This window comes from Lepisosteus platostomus, chromosome 4 (genome assembly GCF_059453375.1).
Source record: "Lepisosteus platostomus isolate fLepPlt1 chromosome 4, fLepPlt1.hap1, whole genome shotgun sequence".
Classification (NCBI taxonomy): domain Eukaryota; kingdom Metazoa; phylum Chordata; class Actinopteri; order Semionotiformes; family Lepisosteidae; genus Lepisosteus; species Lepisosteus platostomus.
The window spans coordinates 9,721,482-9,747,843 of NC_142614.1; the positions used below are offsets into that span (position 1 = coordinate 9,721,482).

The 26,362-nt window shown below is 50.7% G+C and overlaps 1 long non-coding RNA gene across 7 annotated transcripts; it reads right to left on the reverse strand.

Moving 5' to 3' along the window:
- On the reverse strand, window positions 1-18,623 carry LOC148672502 (uncharacterized). 7 transcript variants are annotated; one of them, XR_015935795.1, is made up of 6 exons: window positions 17,605-18,623; window positions 12,817-16,124; window positions 2,951-6,858; window positions 2,233-2,857; window positions 1,202-1,687; window positions 1-858 (listed from the first exon to the last, which is right to left on the reverse strand). It is a non-coding gene; the product is annotated as an uncharacterized LOC148672502 (long non-coding RNA). The 7 variants fall into 7 exon arrangements; XR_015935798.1 differs by having other exon boundaries at window positions 12,817-14,929; window positions 15,907-18,623; XR_015935797.1 differs by having other exon boundaries at window positions 2,951-3,297; window positions 6,747-6,858; window positions 12,817-18,623.
- Window positions 18,624-26,362: the final 7,739 nt, after the last annotated feature.

Genomic DNA, 26,362 nt, shown 5'->3' on the forward strand with positions numbered 1-26,362 from the left:
TTAACGGACCAAAAAAGTGATTTATTGTCTGTCTCTGCCTATCTCTCTCCCCATCTCTGTCTGTCTAATGTACTGAACAGGTACATGCAGTGGGAATTCTATCATATGCATAATATTTTCTCTATAGATTAAAAATCAAGGTGGATTTATCTGTTCTTACTTTTAACTTATTTATCTTAGTTCTCTTTATCTTCAACTTGTACTTACTTTGATATTTATTTCTTTATATCAGTGACCCATCCATTTTTTACCCTGAGCACAAATTATTAAACACCGGCTTTCCTGTTTTGAACACCGAGGCTGGCGGGCCCAGCAGACAGGGGAGCGTCTCTAGAGACATCGCTGGGCTAGAGGCTGAGGTTGTTGCTGTCGTTAATATCGCTGCTGTTGTTTTCAGGGTTTTACTGCTGTTGATGCTGCGTTGTTGTGGCTCTTTACCTCTGCCGTTGCTGGGATGGTACTGTTGCTGTCTGGGTTGCAGTTGTTGATGCTGTTGCTGTTGTCATTGTTGCTGGTGCTGTGTCAGTGTAGTCCACATGGACAGTAACAGTCTAAAGCCCTTGATTCTGCTCCGGTCTGTGGTGCCCTTGTCATTGTTGCTATACTGCAGGCGTTGCTGGTGCTGTGTCAGTGTAGTCCACTAGATTACTGGATTGTAGTGTAGTAACTGGATTACTGTCCTGGGTTCTTCTCCAGTTTTGGGGGCTGTTGGTGAGGCTGTTGCTCCCATGTTTCCTCTCTGTGCCTCCCTCTGGAGAGCTCACGGAATAACCTGTCTCTCTCCATATGCCTACATGCCTGGGGTTTCTCTCCACCCCTCCAGCACCAGCACTGGGGAGTCCACTCAGCTCCAGGGGGCTGCAGGAGAGATACAGAGGAAAAGAGGAAGAGGGAGGGGAGCACGTAAAAGAGAGAAGAGAGAAAAGAGAGTGAGATAGAGAGAGGGTAGAGCAAAGAACAAGAGAGGCGAGTGAGGGAACTGAATCAGCATTGCATTGCAATTAACGGTAATAAAATTAACATTTCATTATCGTTAGCACAGCAGGGATGAACATGACAGATGCAGACGCGAATTAGACATACAGCTGGGTGCTAATTTATTCGAACAAAAGACCTGACTTTTACTGAGCGTGGTGTGCATGCACACTCAACATTCAGTTAAGTCAGGAATAAAATAGGAATTGTTACTGTGCAAACTCACCTTCCACGAGACACAGCTGGCATTCCTCTGAAGTGTGTGTTTGAGTTGTGGGGGGGGGCGCCATCGTGTCTGCTCCTTGATAAAGCAGCAGAATGGAGGCAGCAGGTAGCAAAAAAACCACACTTCTGAAGAGACTCCAGTACCGCAGTGTGGCGTTTCTGTCTCTCTGCTTCCGGCCACCTCTCTAGCGCCATCCAAAGGAATCCAATTCAGCAGCGCGGCGTACAGTGTAGTTCCAGACACCTGCCACCCTTTGTGAAAGGAAGGGCCTTAGTATACTTTTTTAACCTCTTATCTCGCTTTCGAGATTCGGTCCCTTCAGTTCACAGGCCCCTGCACGCAAGATTATTTTTAGTCCAGCGCCTCCCGGAGCAGTGGTACTGTAGCTCAGGCAGCAAGGCGTCTGGCTCCTGACCGGAAGGTCCCGAGCTCAATCCCACGTAGAGGCAGGCGATTCCTTCCAGACGGCTCCCAGGTCCACTCACCCTGCTTTCCAAAGGAATGCTGGGGGTTAACCCTTCCGGGGGTAATAGGCTGGACCACATCACCTCCACCTCCAGTGTCAGATGGCTGAGAAAAATGGTGGCCTTTGCCCCCCATTCCCCATGGGCCTTGGCCTGAACAAGGACCTACCAGCACTTCATGCATTGGGTCTTCCTTCTAATCATCATAGGACAGTAGGTATTTTATAGACATTTTGTCATTGTCACCACATTCCAGGTAAAATCAGAAAATCATTTTGACAGCTTCATTTTTACTTGCAGGGCTTTATCTGCTTCACTACCGCAGGTCAAAAGCTATAGACACTGGAGAATTTTAATCAAATACCGAACTAGTATGCACACAGTATTGATCTTGTTACTCACAGCTTCAGCTGCATGCCTTTCATTTTTAAATTGTGTTTTTCTTTTTACTTATGATCGCAGAGGGCAGAAAGAGACTGCGGGCAAACCAGATTTCCCGTGTAGTGTTTAGGGGGTGTTTTTGCTTGCTCCATCGTGGGCTGGGTGTTGTGCCACAGTGGCCATTACCTCTCAAATCCGACTCCCGGCTCCCATCTCTGCACTCCTTTTCCAACAGCGGCTGGCAGCATGATGTCATCAGCGGGGAATGTTCACGGGCTGGGTCGCCGGGAGCGATGAGGGCTCCTTGCCATGACAACTAGTCTGGTCGCCAGGGTAATATGAGCCCCCATCATCTTGACGATTGGCTGGCCGCTGGGGCGATGAAGCTCATCTCCGGGCTGTTGCAGGCCGGGCTGCGAGGGAGGTGATAAAGTAGGATTATTGCCCTCTGTTCCCTCTCTTTCTCACTGCCTCAGTTTCTCTCCCCATCCTTCCCTCTCTGCGCCTTAATCTCTGTGTGTGTCTGCTCTCCCGCCTTCCTCTTCCTCTCCATTAGAGATCTCTTAATCAGTCAACGAGAAGAACGGATTTGCTAATGAATTAATATGACCAAATACCCAGCTGACTGATTAATCAGCTGAGGGACTGGTTGGTTGTGTGATTTTGCTGGAATTAGTCAAGGGAAGAGCAACCAGATACATTGTGGGCTTAGAGGAAAGTTCCCATACTGGCTCTCTAGTCTTGAACAGACAAGGCTTTGAGAAGACCCGATTCAAGAATTCAGAATCCTCTTGTCACTTGTGACTTGTCACTGTGGAGTTAACAGAGAAACACAAATTAGAGGACACAAGCAGAAACTACGTGGACGTGCATTTAAAACAGACGTTAGGAGACTCTTCCTTACCCGAAGGGCTGTTGTGTTGACGGAGTGTGGGACAAGCTACGAGCTGTACTGCTGAAGCCACTTCTCAGACCATTGAACTACCACCAGACAGGCTGGGTGGGCAGAACAGCCTCCTATTGCTGGTGATCTTTCTTAGGATCTTGATTAATTTATAATCAATTGCAGGTTGATTGGCTGATTGAGTCCAGTTCTCCCCAAGCTCTGCCAAGGTGCAGCTTTGGGAAACGCCTAGGGGAGTCCTCCTCACGTCCAGGTGACACACACACAGGGTGGCACAAGTTCCCATTTCTACTAGTGACTACTCTAACACCTGCTGAAATTACATTCCACATGCGGAGAAACCAGACCTTCAGATGTGAAAGAAGTCACAATCCGTGTTTAGAATAGTCATTTGTGCTGCGAGATCCTCGTCTCTCAGGGGTTACTGTCCCTGTAAAGACAGTTTCTCAGCTTCGTCCCTCACCACCATTGTAATGCCTGCACACACACACTCACACACTCATCATTCACACAAATGTACTCTCGCACTCACACTCATTCACACAGATTTACTCTCCAACACACTCATTCATTCACACTCACACTCACACTCATGCACAGATTCACACGGCCACACAGGCATTTACACAAACTTACAACTCTCACTCACGTGTGCTCAACCAGCCACCCTCACAGGCTAACACAGACCTGCACACATTCACAGACACACACACTCAAACCCACACACGTGCACACACAGTCTAGATCACACACTGAGAAAGACACACTGCCACACAGACATTTACACACACTCATGCACACAAACTTACAACTCTCACTCACATGTGCTCACCCAGCCACCCTCACAGACCAGCACACACTCACAGACACACACACACTCAAACCCAGGCACGTGCACACACAGTCTAGATCACACACTGAGAAAGACACACAGCACACTCTCCCACACACACACGCCGAGACAGACTCACACTTCCATCCCGCTCAGGGAAGTTCGGCTGTGACCTCCCGGCAGGTTCCATCTCTCTCGGAGAATGACTCAATCACAGTGTCTGATTAGGAGCAGAGGGGGGGGGACTGACAAATGCTGTCAGAGCCTCACAGGAAATTCAAGCAATATTCAGGCCTGATCACACAGCAAACAGCTGACATTCTTTTTCATATCAGAATCCCCAGTTTCTTTATTCCTTATAAACCCCCCTCCCCAGTCTGCCTCTGACTCCTGAGAAGGAGGGAGTACAGACTGGCTGCAGAAGCTCACCTCCTGATGCACTGCCTGGCCCGTAGTGATGCGCAGGAGCGTCAGCGCTGATTGGAGGAGAGGCGCGTCCCTCGCTGACATCACTGCAAGCCCGCGGGGGCCCAGGAAGTCTCAGGGTCGCCTGATCTCCTGGGAGCCGAGAGGAGTTGTGCGGTCGAATTTGACAGAACAATAGGACTGATCTCGAGAACACCACATTAAAAAAAAATACCGCTGCCGAAAGCAGCTCAGAGGAGAACGACTACAGAACGTGCATTCCCAGGCCTGAAGAAAACAGGTCACAATTACTACATCTCTCCCGTCCTGAGCTGAGGGGCTGACAGGAGGACTTGATCAAAATAGTCAAAATCCTTTAACGTTACTGACTTTAAGTCAACCCTGTTGACTTCATTTGGATCAAACACGAAGCACGGAGCTGAAGACACAGAGGAAACTAGGAGGGGAGAGCATTTAGAGTCTAGAACAGGAGGCACATCTTTACACAAAGGGTGATGCCGCGTGGAGAGCCGAAGCTGATGCTCTCAGATACTTCAAGGAACACTTAGATGTGTCACTGCCTCCTCTGTTCAAGACTGAAGAGATCCAAACGCACTCAGCCCTCCAGGGAGTTAATACCTGCAATGTTCCCTGCAGACATTTTTGAATCTCGGCAGCAAACAGCCTCAATTATTCATGGCCCGCTTATAAAAGACGAAGGACCCAGCCCTCGCCAAGATTGGCTGCGTCTCGAGCAGAGCAGACGCACAGAGCTGACTCTTGAGGAAGATCACAGCCGGTTATATTTGGAAGTGTGCGTCTCCTTTCCTCCGCCGTCCCTGTGCTTTCTACCACTCCGAGCGCGAGTCGCGGCAGAGCAGGCGACCAGCGGAGGCTGCAGGAGGCTGTGATCGGCAACATGTGTTACTGCATAAGTACTGCAGGACATTAACACACAGGCAGGTCCTGAAACCGAGAGACGCAGACAGGTAGACCTGAATTATTAAATCACTTTGATCCATCTCAACACAGGCTTTTCATTCTGCTTTGCTTTATTCCGTCAAGGTTAGCAAAGAAAAAGGCAGAGATCCGTGTGTTACAGCTGCACTGCACAGCAACAGCACCGTGACTACTGAAAGGGGCTATATGCTGTCTGAAGAAGAATGCAAACCAGACAGATGTGAATCATGGGTTATGTGAGTAGAAATGAGCTCTGGCTAGAAAGCAGCATGTGCCGACACACAGTGTGATAAACGTGCAGTAACAATCACGCAGTGTTTGAGTAATGCTAGCCCACGCTGCTGAGCCCAAGAAGGCAAATTCCTCACCTGTTTACTCTGACAGACGCAGCGTATGCACATGGTGCTGCTTTCTAGCACCACGAAATGGTCAAAGCACGTTAATACTCGTGTATCTCATGGTTCCGACCTCTTCTGCACGCTCTCAAAATAGTGTAACCCTGACAGGTGCTGCCTAGCACATTGACAGAGACAAATGAATCTATGGCAGTACAAATCCAGTCCAAAACCTAGAGAGGTTTAAAACTACCCCGGTTCAAAAGCAGGGGACACCCATCCCAGAATGCAATGGGGAACCGAGCAGGCGGCAGCATCTAGCTGACTCCCCTCCTGGTCCAGGTGAGCGTTGCCACGGGAAACCTGCAAGCACTGGTTACATCCCACAGATCAGAGCCTTTGCATCGCTGTCATGAATCAGGTTCTACGTTCAGGGCGATGAAGATCAAGCCTGCAAGACCCCGCCTATAGCCTCTTTCCTACTCCTCTTCCTCTTCTCCCTCTCTCACACTCTCTCCACCTCCACCTCTTTCTCTCTTCATCTATTCTTCCTCTTTTCCTCTCTCTCCTTTCCCCTCTTTTGCGCTCACCCCTTCTCTCGCTTTCTCTCCTCTCCCTCTCCTCCTCTGCTCCTTTCCCCTGACCCCTGTGGCTCTCTGTCCTGGGTAACACATCAATCACTCCCCACAGTTTCTCTCAGGGCAGGCTCCTGCATGCAGAGCACAAATGAGAAATCACACACACACACACACACACACACACACTCGCGCACACAGACACTTGCATTCAGATATACACACATACAGGCTCGCAGATAGGCAGGCAAATACACACACTGACACACGCAGGCCATACAGGGGTTAAAAAACACACACCGACACACACTGCAGATGCACAGAGAGACAAGCACACACACCACACTAACACACAGAGACATAAACACACACACACCACACTAACACACAGAGACATAAACACACACACAACACACAGAGACACAAACACACACACCACACTGACACACAGAGACATAAACACACACACCACACTGACACACAGAGACAAACACACATACAATGACACACACTGGCACACACAGTCCACACAGGGACACAAACACACACACACCACACTGACACACAGGGACACAGGGACATGACAGACACTGAGACACAGAAGAGAACAAAAGAACAGAGGGTGCCTGATGTGAGGAGGACAAATTGTTGCCCAGCTATTTCTTACAACAGGGTAAAAGCTTTAACACCTTGCCTGGGTGGCTTGTTCCATTCTCCCACAAGCCTTTGTGTAAAGTTGTGGCTCCTATTCCTCTGGGATGACTTTGTCAAAACCTGAATCAGGTCCCGTGCTTGTCCTCTCTGTTCAAGACCAAAGAGACTCAGTTCCTTTATCCTGTCAGTTTAAGGAAACCCTTTCAGTCCAGGAAGCTACCTAGTTGCTCTTTAGACCAACTCCAAAAGAGCAATATCTTTTATAACATTACGTGGTGGCCAGAACTATACTACACAGCAATATTCCAAGAGTTAAAGAGTTGCAGAAACCCACACATACCCACAAATATACAAACAGACAGCTACACCGCCCCGCACATGTCCGGCCACAGAAAGACACACACACTGAGACTCTCACATGGCCAGGCACTGACACCCACCCCCCCGACAAACGCACACATCAGTGCAGCTTAATTAACAATATTTATCACCCTTTATAAATCAGACCCCACCGCACACACACACAGGGGTCCAATCTCAGGGCTCACAGCTGTTTCTACAGTGGCCTTGGCGGGTATTTGCACACTGAGGCGAGGGCAGCAGGGAAAGGGCACGCTCCCACATGGACATTCACAGTGCCATTCCCAGGCCTCAGGACCAGAGCCAAGACCAAGGAGAGAGGAGAGGAGGAGAGAGAGAGGAGAGAAGGGGAGAAGGAGAAAGGAGAGAAGGAGAATGGGAAAGATGGAGAGAGAGGGAGAGAAGAGAAGAGTTGAGGGGGAGATGGAGAGAGAGGAGAGAGGAGAAGGAGAGAGAGGAGAGAGGAGGAGAGAGGAGGAGAGAGGGGGAAAAGGGTAGAGAGAGGAAAGAGTAGAGGAGAGAGGTTGAGAAAGGTAGCGAGATGAAAGAGTAGAGAAGAGAGGGGGGTTGAGAGAGAGGAGAGAAGGGGAGAAGGAGAATGGGAGAGATGGAGAGAAAGGGAGAAAAGAGAAGAGTCGAGGGGGAGATTGAGAGAGGAGGAGATGGAGAGAGAGGAGAGAGGAGGAGAGAGGGGGAGAAGGGTAGAGAGAGGAAAGAGTAGAGGAGAGAGGATGAGAGAGAGAGGAGAGAGGGGGAGAAGGAGAATGGGAAAGATGGAGAGAGAGGGAGAGAAGAGAAGAGTTGAGGAGGAGATGGAGAGAGAGGAGAGAGGAGAAGGAGAGAGAGGAGAGAGGAGGAGAGAGCTTGAAAGAAGCAGATACCGAGTGAGCGCGATGGTTAGTTTATACCCCCTCAGAGCCGGACTGTGGGTGAAGTTTTAAAACTCTGCTCACCAGTAAGGGGGCACAGTGCAGCCGTAAATCTCGCAGCGCGGCTCAGCCGCCATTAAAAATTCACAATATGGATTTGTCTCATTAAAAATGGAGGAGCCCGGCTGTTCACTCAAACAGGGCCAGTCTGCGGGCACCTGAACGGTTAAACTTTTAACTTCTTTCAGTTTATTAAAAAACAAAAGAACTAGGAGACCAGCAAATCATGGGCATTCACACCCCCCACCCCATTATCTGGAAATAAACTCTTCACTTATTTATGAAGTGTTGCTAAATATTGTGTTGAACAATCCTGACTTCCCAGTGATGCCTCTTGTATGTTCACTGGGCACTCACTCATCCCAACCCGTACATACAGAATAGTGGAATCAAATTATTTTTTTAATGTGGTGTCTCCAGTTGACAATCGACTCCATATAACTTACAGTGCTTCAGGCTGTGAGTTCTACTGGTTCCTGCAGCAAAGTAAGCACTGACTGGAGGAGACACAGCTCTCACTGACAGCACTGAAAGATCACAGCAGAGTGAGCACTGACTGGAGGAGAGACGCAGCTCTCACTGACAGCACTGAAAGATCACAGCAGAGTGAGCACTGACTGGAGGAGAGACGCAGCTCTCACTGACAGCACTGAAAGATCACAGCAGAGTGAGCACTGACTGGAGGAGAGACACAGCTCTAACTGACAGCACTGAAAGATCACAGCAGAGTGAGCACTGACTGGATGAGAGACGCAGCTCTCACTGACAGCACTGAGAGATCACAGGAGAGTGAGCACTGACTGGAGGAGAGACGCAGCTCTCACTGACAGCACTGAGAGATCACAGGAGAGTGAGCACTGACTGGAGGAGAGACGCAGCTCTCACTGACACCACTGAGAGATCACATCAGAGTGAGCACTGACTGGAGGAGAGACACAGCTCTCACTGACAGCACTGAGAGATCACAGCAGAGTGAGCACTGACTGGAGGAGAGACGCAGCTCTCACTGACAGCACTGAGAGCAACATCAACCCACCAACAAGAATCTGGCTCCAAATATTTGAAAGTGTAATCCAACCCATTGCCCTATACGGCAGTGAAGTTTGGGGTCCCCTCACAGACCAGGATTACACCCAATGGGACAAACACCCCACAGAAACTCTGCACATGGAGATCTGTAGAATCATCCTCCGTGTGCAGAGAAAAACTCCTAACAACGGGTGCAGGGCCGAATTAGGCCAGTACCCACTATTGATAAACATACAGAAAAGAATATTAAAGTATTGGCTACACCTAAAAAACAGTGACCAAAATTTCTACCACCACAAAGCCCTGCTGAGCCAAGAGCTGAGCCCAAAACAGAGCCCCCTGAGCCAGCTGGTCCTGAGGCTCACCGACCTGAGCCACACCAACACTAACCAGCCTCAGGACAGCACTGCTAGAGCACCACAACCCAGACTCAACCACATCACAGCACAGATCAAACAGCAATATCTCACACACTGGGACACACACACACAAACACAACATAAACTGGAATGCTACAGAACTTTAAACAGACAATACACACTAGCTGAATATTTGACCAAAATAAAAAATAACAAACAGAAACAGACCCTGACGAAGTACAGGCTCAGTGACCACAGCCTGGCCATAGAAACTGGGCGACACAGGCAGACCTGGCTGCCCAGAGAGGACAGGCTGTGCTCCCACTGCCAGCAGGGAGAAATAGAGACAGAGGTGCACTTCCTACTGCACTGTGACAGATACTCTGGGATTAGAGAAACATTCTTCCCGAAATTCAGAAATCTAATCCCAGAGTTCCCACACCTGCCAGAATCACAACGGGTCCCAATCCTACTGGGAGAGGGAGGAGGGAACTCAGTTGATCTGGCAGCCCAGTATGTGATCTCCTGTCACAGCCTGAGGAACAGTGAGTCCGTCTCCCAATAATGCTCCAGCCGCCTACAGTATATGTCAATATTATATAATATGTCTTTGTTGTAAATGTCTGTAACATGTCTGTAGATTTTATTTTACTTCTATTTTTTGTTTTGTTCTATGTTAATTTTATTATTTTTATTTGCTTTGGCAACACTGATTGTACCTATCGGTCATGCTAATAAAGCACCTTGAATTGAATTGAATTGAATTGATCACAGCAGAGTGAGCACTGACTGGAGGAGAGACGCAGCTCTCACTGACAGCACTGAGAATCCAGGAGAGTGAGCACTGACTGGAGGAGACACAGCTCTCACTGACAGCACTGAGAGACCACAGCAGAGTGAGCACTGACTGGAGGAGACACAGCTCTCACTGACAGCACTGAGAGATCACAGCAGAGTGAGCACTGACTGGAGGAGAGACGCAGCTCTCACTGACAGCACTGAGAGATCACAGCAGAGTGAGCACTGACTGGAGGAGAGACACAGCTCTCACTGACAGCACTGAGAGATCACAGCAGAGTGAGCACTGACTGGAGGAGAGACCCAGCTCTCACTGACAGCACTGAGAGATCACAGCAGAGTGAGCACTGACTGGAGGAGAGACACAGCTCTCACTGACAGCACTGAGAGATCACAGCAGAGTGAGCACTGACTGGAGGAGACACAGCTCTCACTGACAGCACTGAGACATCACAGCAGAGTGAGCACTGACTGGAGGAGAGACGCAGCTCTCACTGACAGCACTGAGAGATCACAGCAGAGTGAGCACTGACTGGAGGAGAGACGCAGCTCTCACTGACAGCACTGAGAATCCAGGAGAGTGAGCACTGACTGGAGGAGACACAGCTCTCACTGACAGCACTGAGAGACCACAGCAGAGTGAGCACTGACTGGAGGAGACACAGCTCTAACTGACAGCACTGAGAGATCACAGCAGAGTGAGCACTGACTGGAGGAGACACAGCTCTCACTGACAGCACTGAGAGATCACAGCAGAGTGAGCACTGACTGGAGGAGAGACACAGCTCTCACTGACAGCACTGAGAGATCACAGCAGAGTGAGCACTGACTGGAGGAGAGACGCAGCTCTCACTGACAGCACTGAGAGACCACAGCAGAGTGAGCACTGACTGGAGAAGAGACACAGCTCTCACTGACAGCACTGAGAGATCACAGCAGAGTGAGCACTGACTGGAGAAGAGACACAGCAGTGTAAGCAACACTTGGAGGAGAGAAGCAGCTCTCACTGGCAGCACTGTGGGATCAATCAGATAACAGCAACAAAATAAGCTACAGGGTCCAATGGCCTCCTCTCATTTCTAGATTGTTTCCGGTTGTTATAGTCCAACAACATCCTAAAAGGCCGCACGCTGGGATGAACACTCACCCTAAACTCCCAACACTAAGTTCTGTCACTGGTGGTGTTAAGTCGGAGAGGTGTTACCACGGCGACCACACTGGTCTCGTTAACATGGCAGGTGCTCGTGGACACAGCGTGGTGTTAATTGAAATAATGAGGGAGGGGAGAGCCGGAGCGCAGCGAGGGGCGTCCCATTAGCATGAGCCTCCTTCCATTATCTGCACTCTCTCGTGCTCTGGCACAGTGACGCCCGCAGATTTAAAAATAAACCATGACGCAGAAAGAGAGAAAGGGAGAGAATGGAAAGAGGAGAAAAACAGCATTATGAATGGAAAAGATGTTTATTATTTCTTGAGCATTTCCACTCCTTCGCTCTAACTTCGATGACCAGTCCCAGTTTCTGCTGCTGGCTCGCTCACCCTCGACACCATGCTCTGCTCTCCACACATCTCGAGAAGTTTGCTCATGTTTTTCACTCTCTCCCAAAGTCCATCCATAACTTCACAGAGCTGTCCGCTCATCCTCTGTTCTTTGCTCTGCCATCTTCAAACTGTGTTATTCAACACAGATTCACCAGCACACACACACTGTCACACCTGACTGTACTGTAGACACTGCTAGAGCCACTTCTGTCCCTCTCCTCTCACACTCACCCTGAATTCACCAGCACACACACACTGTCACACCTGACTGTACTGTAGACACTGCTAGAGCCACTGCTGTCCCTCTCCTCTCACACTCACCCTGAATTCACCAGCACACACACACTGTCACAACTGACTGGACTGTAGACACTGCTAGAGCCACTGCTGTCCCTCTCCTCTCACACTCACCCTGAATTCACCAGCACACACACACCCTGTCACACCTGACTGTACTGTAGACACTGCTAGAGCCACTGCTGTCCCTCTCCTCTCACACTCACCCTGAATTCACCAGCACACACACACACACTGTCACACCTGACTGTACTGTAGACACTGCTAGAGCCACTGCTGTCCCTCTCCTCTCACACTCACCCTGAATTCACCAGCACACACACACACTGTCACACCTGACTGTACTGTAGACACTGCTAGAGCCACTGCTGTCCCTCTCCTCTCACACTCACCCTGAATTCACCAGCACACACACACACTGTCACACCTGACTGTACTATAGACACTGCTAGAGCCACTGCTGTCCCTCTCCTGTCACACTCACTCTGAATTCACCAGCAAACACATGGTCACACCTGACTGTACTATAGACACTGAGGGTGCTGCAGCCTTTTTGATGAGCGTCCTTCCTGCAAGGAGGTGGATCAGGAGGCTCAGCACGCTTTGTGCAAAGGAACGTTTACACAACAATCAGCAAACACCAGAACACCATCTGCTCACGGAGACGTGAGGACAGATCCGACACGAGAGATATAAATTCTTACGAGCTGGTGTCAGAGATGTTTTCAGCACCTTGCATCACGAGGAGGTGAGGTGTTAATTAAACACAACCATCCCCTAACGAGCTCTACCTTGTTTCCCCAGCACAGCACACCTGCGTCCCCCTGAGTTCACTCTCTCCCTCTATCCACATTGACGAGTCCTTATCCATAGTGCTAGGAATCTGTAGCTGCGTCTTTCTCTTTTAGACAAAACAATGTGTTTTCCATCTAGGATAGGAGTGTATTAGTCCTGGTCCTGGAGCATCCAGTTGTCATTCCAGAGTGCTCTGTCCAGGTCCTGGAGAGCTCAGTAATAAATAAACAAAAAATAATGCTTACATTCGTATATAGCGCTTTTCTGGACACTCCACTGAAAGAGCTTCACAGTTAACTGGGACTCTTCTCCACCACCACCACTGTGCAGCCCCACCTGGATGATGCGTACTGCACCTGGAGTGTCCAGTCCTGGTTCTGGAGAGCTAAGTCCTGGGCCTAAAGTGTCCAGTCCTGAGCCGAAAGTGTCCAGAATGTCCTAGGTGCTGCTCTAAAGAGCACGCTGACCCCCCAGAACCAGGACTGGACACATCTGGTCTAGGCTCCTAGTTCTACAAGTGTTCCACATGTGATCTAAATAATCCTTGCTAATCCTAAAGGATCATCCTCTTAAATCAGGGTGTCCAATATTAACTCCTTAAATTAGCTTAATATTGACTTAACTGGACCAATTTACCAGGTTCAGGTTCTGCTGTTTTAAAGAAACCTAGAAAACTGCAGACACCTGTGTTATACTAATCTTAAATACAGCGCTAAATCACCTGTGTTACACCACTTTTAAACACAATGCTAACATTAGGCCATGAACACTATCATGCCCCAAACAAGTGCACTAGCCTGTGGGCTCAAGAGACACATCACCACAGCCAGATGTCACAGTATTACTTTACTGTATCCTACGGGTGTCCCATTGCTGATACAATGCTTTTATTTCTATTTCTGCCTGCTCACTATGCCCTGTGAATGTGCTTTTACTCCAAATTCAGTGCTTTTCTACACTTTATTGTGCACGATTCCACTGTAATGTGGCACACTTCTTCATTAAGCACATTACATTACAGTAATAATAATTATAATTGCTTACACTTATATAGCGCCTTTCTGGACACTCCACTCAAAGCGCTTTACAGGTAATGGGGACTCCCCTCCACCACCATCACCAATGTGCAGCATCCACCTGGCACGACGGCAGCCATAGTGCGCCAGTACACTCCCCACACAGCAGCTCTCAGTGGGGAGGAGAGCAGAGTGATGAAGCCAGTTCAGAGAGGGGGATTATTAGGAGGCCATGATTGGTAAGGGCCAATGGGAAATTTAGCCAGGACGCCAGGGTTACACCCCTACTCTTTTCGAGAAACGTCCTGGGAGTACACTTTCAAAATGTTGATGTGTGTTTATGTGTGTGTGTATGCAAGCCTTGTCACCAAACAGAAGAGATGTGAGGGAATTTTTTGTTTGCAAACAGTCAAAACTGCCTGCATGAAACTAAACAGCTGTGCACGTCTGTCATCGTGTATGTGGCTGTGGGCGTGATCATTTGTGTCTCTGTGTGTATGTCCCTGTGCATGTGTGTGTGTGTGTGTGTGTGTGTGTGTGTGTGTGTGTGTGTGTGTGTGTGTGTGTGTGTGTGTGTGTGTGAGTGCACTGTCAGTGATGTCTCTATCTGCTCTGCCAGGTGTGTTAATGAACAGGCAGTCTGCAGACAGACTGCAGGCAGGGGTCAGAGTTCAGCCCTCAGGGGGAGGTGGTGGAAGGTGAGAGAGGCGGGCCGTGTGTGTGCGGAGACTTGAGATTCACCCAGGAGGAATGTGTAAACTCCTCAACCCCTGGGAATTTCCTTTTTGTTCCATTTTTCTGTTCCAGAGCAGAAGGAGTTGAGTGGGTTCAGCGGAGTCTGGCACACCTGTTTCATCTGGAGCCAGAGACAGCCCAGCTGGCAGAGGGACGTGTGGTCTGTCTCTCTGTCTGTCTGCATGATGGTACAGGCCCCCCGGGGGGCTGCTGTTTCACTTCCTGCAGGTGCCTCTACCTGTCTGTCGGTCTTTTGGAATACCTGCATGTCTAGAGCTTGTTCCTGCCTCTCCCAATGTGTCTGCGCCTTTCTGTACTGTCAGCTGATATTGTCACTGGGGACCCTTGTAAAGAGTTTCTGTGGAATAGTATAGTATAGTAAAAGCACAGTCAAGTGTAGTAAAGAACAGTGAAATCAGAATTAAACCACAGGACAGTGCAGTAAAGCACAGTGGAATCAGGGTAAAAGCACAGGGCGGTGCAGTAAAGCACAGTGAAATCAGAATTAAACCACAGGACAGTGCAGTAAAGCACAGTGAAATCAGGGTAAAAGCACAGGGCAGTGCAGTGTAGCACAGTGAAATCAGAATAAAAACAGGACAGTGCAGTGTAGCACAGTGAAATCAGAATAAAAACATAGGACAGTGCAGTAAAGCACAGTGAAATCAGGGTAAAAACACAGGACAGTGCAGTGTAGCACAGTGAAATCAGGGTGAAAGCACTGTCAAGTGAAGTAAAAAAAAGGGAAAACAGGGTAAATGCACAGTAAAATGCAATGAAGAAGAGTAAAGGCAGGGTACAACACAATAAACCATTGTGGAATTGGAGTAAAAGCACAGTGAAATCAGAGTGGTGGCACAGCAAACCACAACTGAATTCTGCTGGATGCAACGTAAACCTGTAAAGCACAGTCACACAAGGGTAAAACCAGGGAGATATACTGTAGTGGTGGCACAGTGTTGCAAAAGGAAGCTCAATGCATAACAGAAGCCTGGTAAAACCATGTGCAAAACCGGCAAGAACGCCGTTCTTCACGCCAGCGTCCCAGGAGACCCCAGGCAGGTCTGCAGCAAGGAGACTCCCTGACCATATGGGCCAATTAGTCCTCATCAAAGATTCACCGTACACATTTGTCTCATGAAATATTAAGTGTCCAGACTGGCTCTGAACATACTTAACAGAGCTCACTGCTTCCCCCGGCTGTGCAGGAAACGCAGGAGCCATTGTGCCGCAGGAGTGGGGATGGCGATGAGAACAGCATCGATCACGCCAAAGTCCATCAGAGCCAGAGAGCCCAAAGTCGGAGGAGCTCGGTGGCTTGTCCCCGAATCTCACCTGCTCATTTCCACGAAGATTCCTGGGAAACGGCTTCTAAGGCCGAGTCGACACCAGGCGCAGAGCAAGTTTAAAAGGTCAGGAGATTCCCAAAAAGAAATTTAAGCAGACATCCTGTCCTAGTGCAGGTCATCGCATGCGAAGTGCAGCACCTGAGAGGTGGACTGGTCAGTCTCGGTCAGTTTGCAGGCTCCTGCTGGATACACGGCCCTCATGCTCTGTTTCAGACAAGCAAATGTAAAAAATTCCAAAGGGAGAAATGAAAGCACGAGGTAAGTCAGCTACCCCAGGATGTGAGGTTATGCTTGTTTGTGCTCTGTGTTGTCTGATGCCCATCACTCATCATCTTCAAGCTTTTATAAGATTGGCTTGTACCCAGCCAAGCACAAACTCTGGCTAGGCAAGAGCTTAACTGGCCTAGTACTGACCCTGTCCAGCCTGGCACAGACCTTAACTGGCCTGGTACTGACCCTGTCCAGCCTGGCACAGACCTTAACTGGCCTGGTACTGATCCTGTCCATCCTGGCACAGACCTTAACTGGCCTGGTACTGATCCTGTCCAGCCTGGAACAGACCTTAACTGGCCTGGTACTGACCCTGTCCAGCCTGGCAAAGATCTTAACTATCCTAGCACTGATCTTGTCCAGCCTGGCACAGATCTTAACTGGCCTGACACTGACCCTGTCCAGCCTGGAACAGACCTTAACTGGCCGGGCACTGACCCTGTCCAGCCTAGCACTGACCTAAACTGGCCTGGCACAAACCCTACCCCGTTTAGCACTAACTAGACTTGGCCTGGCACTGACTTGGTTGGTGCACATTGTCATTTCCATCACCCCTCTCCACGTCCCCCATTCCCTGCTTTCCCTTTCTCTCCCTTCCTCCCTGTTTCTCCTCTTTTGTAAGAGAAAGAGTTAGGAGCTTCATTCATTCTTTTTCAAAAGGGGTCAAAATGTGCCTGTGCAGCTGCAGACACAGAAACACACATTACTGTAATAAATACATATCCTATTATTACATATTGAACCGAGGCCTCTGTCCCACATTTAAAACTGTTGCCACTGTTCCCACAGTGTCAAAATGAGCGTAGAGCTGTGTGGCACAAAGACACCATTTCAACAAGTTGCAATTAATTCTACACTGAGAAAATACTGTACAAGGCGCAGCAAATATGCAGGGAAGGATTGCAATACACCACCTGAAAAGCGCGCGCGCGCACACACACACACACACACACACACACACACACACACACACACACACACACACACACACACACACCAACTAGACTTACAGATCACACCAAAGGTCTGAATCTGATCTGGCCGGTGGTGGCAGTTACAGCTGCCGAACTATTTGGGTCAACGATTCTGAATGAAGTGTGCTGGGCAGCTCGGTTTCCGAAGCAGGGAATCCGATCGGGTTCCCTTCAGGTGCGAGGGGCGGACACCATGCTTATCCGAGGAAGTCTTTCACCTCCACCGCGGCTGGCAAAGTCTACCCTGTAATTTACGGGGGGGGGGTGGTCGATTGCAATCCAGGGGGCTCAGGTTGTCCCTGGAAGCAAGGGAGGGGGAAGAGGGAGAGAGGGAGGGGGAGGAGGAGGGCTAGTGTGTGAGGAGCTACCACCACTACAGTTCCCCCCGATGCATTTCTGAGAAGGTGCAGATATCATTCTCTGCCAGCGCCGTAGCTCACCTGTTGTGTGGGTGCTCCTCTGAAGCTCTCGGGTGAGGCGGCTCTGTAGCAGATGCCAGATAAGAACATCGGAAGGTCTTTAATGTGGCCCATCTGAGTCGTCTGGTCTGTCTGTGCAGAATTGGTCTGGGGGTCTCATCCGGCTCCACAGGTTGCTCCACACACTCATGGCTAAAGGCTGAGGAAGGTGAACTGGATCGCCCTCCTCATCATCACCCTCATCCTCTAACCATGAGGAAGACTCTGACTGATCCCCTGGCTGGGCTGGATTAACAGAAATACAGACATCCTCTTCATCATCACCTTCCTCATCATCACCCTCATCCTTTAACCATGAGGAAGACTGACTGATCCCCTGGCTGGGCTGGACTTACAGATATACACACATCCTCTTCATCATCACCACGAGGAAGGCTCTGCCTGCCCCTCTAGCTAGCGGCCCAGTCAAAGGCCTGACTGGAATCCCGTTGAGGACATGTGGAAAGACCTGAAAGCTGCTGCCCGTAGGCGCTTTTTCTAAGCAGCAGGGTACGGCTTAAACAAAACCATCAAGATGAAACTGCAGCGGTACAAAACTCGGGGAGACTTCCTCCTCAAAAAGACCTGCAGCTGCAGCCTCTGCTAGCGGAGCTTCCACTGCACCCTGAGCTCACGGGCCTAACGCCCAGGCAGGCAGGCAGCACGGCTGTTTATCCTGCCCTGGGAAGTCTTCAGCTGGAGTATTCAGGCTGGGAGGAAACTACGTCTGCGGCACTTTGGAATTTCACGACATGGGACTGCATAGGAAGGGTGGGAGCACTTAGCATCCTTAGCAAGGCGCTGTGCCAGTGCAGGGTGAGCAGGGCTGCTGTCCCTCCCGTCCCTGCTGTCTCTCCCGTCCCTGTTGTCCCTCCTGCCCCTCCTGTCCCTGTTGTCCCTCCCATCCCTCCTGTCCCTCCTGTCGCTCCGGCCCCTGCTGTCCCTCCCGTCCCTCCTGTCCCTCCCGTCCCTCCTGTCCCTGCTGTCCCTCTCGTCCCTCCAGTCCCTCCAGTCCCTACTGTCCCTCCTGTCCCTCCTGTCCCTCCCACCCCTCCAGCCCCTGTTGTCCCTCCTGTCGCTCCGGCCCCTGCTGTCCCTCCCGTCCCTCCCATCCCTCCAGTCCCTACTGTCCCTCCTGTCCCTCCCACCCCTCCAGCCCCTGTTGTCCCTCCTGTCGCTCCAGACCCTGCTGTCCCTGTTGTCCCTCCCACCCCTCCGGCCCCTCCCGTCCCTGTTGTCCCTCCTCTGCTCTGTGGTCACCCGGGCTCCAGCAGGCCCTGAGCTTCCCCGGGGGCCCGGGGCGTGACGGGCCCGTTTCCTGCTCTCATTTCTCCGAGAGGCGCTCGCCTCCCCTCCAGAAGGGGCACGCGGAAACACGGAGCCTCGTGTACAAGCAGGCAGGCGCGCGCGCACTCACACACACACACACCCCTCCGCCCCTTCCCTCCGTCCTCTCCCCCGAGCGTGTTCGGAGCCAGCGTGTGTCGGGCGCGTCTCCACGGCAACGGCCCGTCTCTCCCATTAGCGGCTCTGAGAGCGTCGCTGTGTGAGAGCGGGCCGGTGCTAGCTTGACGTTCTCATTCTTTTTTTTTTATTTAATCGCACAAAAGAAAACAGGGTCAAGTCCTACACTCCGTTCCGTCTCTCCTCGTCTCTTCTTTGTGGCCGCGCCCCCACCCCTCGAGTCGCTCTCACTCGCTCGCTCGCTCACGGGGGGCTCAGGCCGCGCTCTCTGACAGCGGGGCTTTAATGGCTTCTATTTCTTCCCCGTTACTTGACTGGCCTTCAGAGCCTGGCTGTGTGCTGAAGATGCAGCTGGCACCAGGTCAGGCACTCCCTGCTTCAGGGCTCCCTGGCTGTGTCTGCACTGGAAAGGCCTCACTGGACTGGACTACTGTATATATCCCCCACGCTGCACGGCTGTACACGTATTGTACAGCCACTGCACTCACTGCGTACCTATGGGATATATACTGTATACGCACACTGCAGTATACAGTATCTACACAGCAGAAGCCCAGTATATATACTGTATACACACACTGCAGTATATATACACAGCAGGAGCACGGTGTGGACAGTATATATACTGTATACGCACACTGCAGTATATATACACAGCAGGAGCACGGTGTGGACAGTATATATACTGTATACACACACTGCAGTATATATACACAGCAGGAGCACGGTGTGGGCAGTATATATATACTGTATACACACACTGCAGTATATATACACAGCAGGAGCACGGTGTGGACAGTATATATACTGTATACACACACTGCAGTATATATACAGTACACAGCAGGAGCACGGTGTGGACAGTATATATACTGTATAAGCACAATGCAGTATACATACGCAGCAGGAGCACAGTGTGGACAATATATAAATACTGTATACGCACACTGCAGTATATATACACAGCAGGAGCAAGTGTGGACAGTATATATACTGAATACGCACACTGCAGTAAACAGTATATACACAGCAGGAGCCCAGTATATATACTGTATACGGACACTGCAGTATATATACACAGCAGGAGCACGGTGTGGACAGTATATATACTGTATACACACACTGCAGTATATATACGCAGCAGGAGCACGGTGTGGACAGTATATATACTGAATACGCACACTGCACTATATATACGCAGCAGGAGCATGGCATGGACAGTATATATACTGTATACACACACTGCAGTATATATACGCAGCAGGAGCACGGTGTGGACAGTATATATACTGAATACGCACACTGCACTATATACTGTATACACAGCAGGAGCACAGTGTGGACAGTATATATATACTGTATACGCACACTGCACTATATATACGCAGCAGGAGCATGGTATGGACAGTATATATACTGTATACACACACTGCAGTATACTGTATACAGTATACGCAGCAGGAGAATAGTGTGGACAGTATATATACTGAATACCCACACTGCAGTATATATACACAGCAGGAGCCCAGTATATATACTGAATACGCACACTGCACTATATATACACAGCAGGAGCACGGTGTGAGCAGTATATATACTGTATACACACACTGCTGTATATATATGCAGCAGGAGCACAGTGTGGACAATATATAAATACTGTATATGCACACTGCAGTATATATACACAGCAGGAGCAAGTGTGGACAGTATATATACTGTATAAGCACACTGCAGTATATATACACAGCAGGAGCAAGTGTGGACAGTATATATACTGAATACGCACACTGCAGTAAACAGTATATACACAGCAGGAGCCCAGTATATATACTGTATACGGACACTGCAGTATATATACACAGCAGGAGCACGGTGTGGACAGTATATATACTGTATACACACACTGCAGTATATATACGCAGCAGGAGCATGGTGTGGACAGTATATATACTGAATACGCACACTGCACTATATATACGCAGCAGGAGCATGGTATGGACAGTATATATACTGTATACACACACTGCAGTATATACAGTATACGCAGCAGGAGAATAGTGTGGACAGTATATATACTGAATACGCACACTGCAGTATATATACACAGCAGGAGAACAGAGTGGGCAGTATATACTGTATAATCCAGTGTACAGTGTGTACCATACATACACAGCAGGAGAACAGTGTACAGTGTATACTATATATAGTCTAATGTAAAATTTGTACCATGTATACATAGCATGAATCCAGTATATACAGTATGTAGTTTGTTTAGTCAGTGTACAGTGTATAGAATGCTGTGTGTACAGTACATATAGTCTAGTGTACAGTGTGTACCATATACTGTATACACAGCAGGAGTACAGTGTGTACAGTATATAGTGTACAATGTATATATGGTATACACACATTGTACACTAGGCTAGGCACAGCAAGAATACAGTGTATGCAGCATGTATAGCCTGTACAGGAAGTGTACAGTATATATAAAATAGTATGCAGTGTGTACAATACTCTACACACTGTACTCCTGCTGTGTATATATGATACATATTGTAAAGTAGAATATGCATACTTTACACCAACTATACAGACTCTATATATACTATACAGACTGTACTCCTGTGGTGTATATGGTAACACTGGACACCAGACTGTACAGTATATATATACAGAGCGCACTGTACTCCTGCTCTGCATATATGGTACACACTGTATACCTGTACATTACAAACTGTACACTATACTCCTGAGGCAGATGTGTTGCATGGAATACACTATAAACCTGGACTACTGTATATATACTGTACACTGTACACCTAGTGCTCTGTATATATCTACTATACACTGTACACGTCCTGCTTGTATGTGAGCCATGTATGTGGTATATGCAGTGGATCCAGGGGTATACCTACAGCCCACAGTAGATGGAGAAGTGCAGTGCTGCAACATCAGAGCCCTGACTCGCCGCTCCCCTCTGTCCTGCCTGTCTGTGCCTCCTCATCCTCCAGACGGACAGACGCCAGTCGCCAAGTTACCGGGCTATTGTGTTTCCCCCGTTGCCAGGTGACTGGTCGTCGTAGCAACGGTTAAGAATCCGCTGGCTTGGGGTTCTGATACAAATCTCGCCTCCCTCCTCTCCCATTCTGACTCTCCGGCTTGCTAGGAGGGGAAGAAAAGAGCACTTCACGAGTCGTAGGTTAAAGAAGGGGACAGGATGGTGGGAAGACTGGAGAAGTGATAATTAGGTTCGGTTTTATTTTCTCATCCGCGTCGCCAGCTGACAGTCCTTAATGAAACGTCTTTTTGTTTCGTCTCTTCAAGTATTTTCCTATTCCCTGTTTTCTCTGGCCTCTCGCTCTTCTTCGATTTCTCAGCCCTCTGTTTTATATTAAAACCTCTCCATCACTCGGAGTCCTATTGTTCCTTGCGCGCCTGATACGGTGCTACCCTGGGTTACGGCACACACTGCGCCCCCATTTCGGCCCCCCGCTCGGAGACTTATACCACCTGTGGACATGGGTACTGTTCTCAGGGAAGATCTCCCTGAGCAACCTGTCTGAAAATACAGGACCAACTCACACCACACCGACCTGCTGCACACACACACCACACTGACCTGCTGCACACACACACCACACCGACCTGCTGCACACACACCACACCGACCTGCTGCACACACACACCACACCGACCTGCTCCACACACACACCACACCGACCTGCTCCACACACACACCACACCGACCTGCTGCACACACACACCACACTGACCTGCTGCACACACACACCACACTGACCTGCTCCACACACACACCACACTGACCTGCTGCACACACACACCACACCGACCTGCTGCACACACACCACACCGACCTGCTGCACACACACACCACACCGACCTGCTCCACACACACACCACACCGACCTGCTGCACACACACACCACACTGACCTGCTGCACACACACACCACACTGACCTGCTGCACACACACCACACTGACCTGCTCCACACACACACCACACTGACCTGCTGCACACACACACCACACCGACCTGCTGCACACACACACCACACTGACCTGCTGCACACACACCACACTGACCTGCTGCACACACACACCACACTGACCTGCTGCACACACACACCACACTGACCTGCTGCACACACACACACCACACCGACCTCCTGCACACACACCACACTGACCTGCTCCACACACACACCACACTGACCTGCTGCACACACACACCACACTGACCTGCTGCACACACACACCACACCGACCTGCTGCACACACACACCACACTGACCTGCTGCACACACACACCACACCGACCTGCTGCACACACACACCACACTGACCTGGTACACACACACACCACACTGACCTGCTGCACACACACACCACACTGACCTGCTGCACACACACACCACACTGACCTGCTGCACACACACACACCACACTGACCTGCTGCACACACACACCACACTGACCTGCTGCACACACACACCACACTGACCTGCTACACACACACCACACCGACCTGCTGCACACACACACCACACTGACCTGCTGCACACACACACCACACTGACCTGCTGCACACACACACCACACTGACCTGCTGCACACAAACACCACACCGACCTGCTGCACACACACACACCACACCGACCTGCTGCACACACACACCACACTGACCTGCTGCACACACACACACCACACCGACCTGCTGCACACACACCACACTGACCTGCTGCACACACACACACCACACTGACCTGCTGCACACACACACCACACCGACCTGCTGCACACACACACCACACCGACCTGCTGCACACACACACCACACTGACCTGCTGCACACACACACCACACCGACCTGCTGCACACACACACCACACTGACCTGCTACACACACACACCACACTGACCTGCTGCACACACACCACACTGACCTGCTGCACACACACACCACACTGACCTGCTGCACACACACCACACTGACCTGCTGCACACACACACCACACTGACCTGCTGCACACACACACCACACTGACCTGCTACACACACACACCACACTGACCTGCTGCACACACACACCGCACTGACCTGCTCCACACACACACCACACTGACCTGCTCCACACACACACCACACTGACCTGCTGCACACACACCACACTGACCTGCTGCACACACACACCACACTGACCTGCTGCACACACACACCACACCGACCTGCTGCACACACACCACACCGACCTGCTGCACACACACCACACCGACCTGCTGCACACACACACCACACTGACCTGCTGCACACACACACCACACTGACCTGCTCCACACACACACCACACCGACCTGCTGCACACACACCACACTGACCTGCTGCACACACACACCACACTGACCTGCTGCACACACACACCACACTGACCTGCTGCACACACACACACCACACCGACCTGCTGCACACACACCACACCGACCTGCTGCACACACACACCACACTGACCTGCTGCACACACACCACACTGACCTGCTCCACACACACACCACACTGACCTGCTGCACACACACACCACACCGACCTGCTGCACACACACACCACACTGACCTGCTGCACACACACCACACTGACCTGCTGCACACACACCACACTGACCTGCTGCACACACACACCACACTGACCTGCTGCACACACACCACACCGACCTGCTGCACACACACACCACACCGACCTGCTGCACACACACACCACACTGACCTGCTGCACACACACACCACACCGACCTGCTGCACACACACACCACACTGACCTGCTGCACACACACACCACACTGACCTGCTGCACACACACACCACACCGACCTGCTGCACACACACACCACACCGACCTGCTGCACACACACCACACCGACCTGCTGCACACACACACCACACCGACCTGCTGCACACACACACCACACCGACCTGCTGCACACACACACACACCACACTGACCTGCTGCACACACACACCACACCGACCTGCTGCACACACACACCACACCGACCTGCTGCACACACACACCACACTGACCTGCTGCACACACACCACACTGACCTGCTGCACACACACACCACACTGACCTGCTGTACACACACACCACACTGACCTGCTGCACACACACCACACTGACCTGCTGCACACACACACCACACTGACCTGCTGCACACACACACCACACTGACCTGCTCCACACACACACACCACACTGACCTGCTGCACACACACACACCACACCGACCTGCTGCACACACACACCACACTGACCTGCTGCACACACACACCACACCGACCTGCTGCACACACACACCACACCGACCTGCTGCACACACACACACACCACACTGACCTGCTGCACACACACACCACACCGACTTGCTACACACACACCACACTGACCTGCTGCACACACACCACACTGACCTGCTGCACACACACACCACACTGACCTGCTACACACACACACCACACTGACCTGCTGCACACACACACCACACTGACCTGCTGCACACACACACCACACCGACCTGCTGCACACACACACACCACACCGACCTGCTGCACACACACACCACACTGACCTGCTGCACACACACCACACTGACCTGCTGCACACACACACCACACCGACCTGCTGCACACACACACACCACACCGACCTGCTGCACACACACCACACTGACCTGCTGCACACACACACCACACCGACCTGCTGCACACACACACACCACACCGACCTGCTGCACACACACACCACACCGACCTGCTGCACACACACACCACACCGACCTGCTGCACACACACACCACACCGACCTGCTCCACACACACACCACACCGACCTGCTGCACACACACACCACACCGACCTGCTGCACACACACACCACACTGACCTGCTGTACACACACACCACACCGACCTGCTGCACACACACACCACACCGACCTGCTGCACACACACACCACACTGACCTGTTGCACACACACACCACACCGACCTGCTGCACACACACACACCACACTGACCTGCTGCACACACACACACCACACTGACCTGCTGCACACACACACCACACTGACCTGCTGCACACACACACCACACTGACCTGCTGTACACACACACCACACTGACCTGCTACACACACACACCACACTGACCTGCTGCACACACACACCACACTGACCTGCTGCACACACACCACACTGACCTGCTG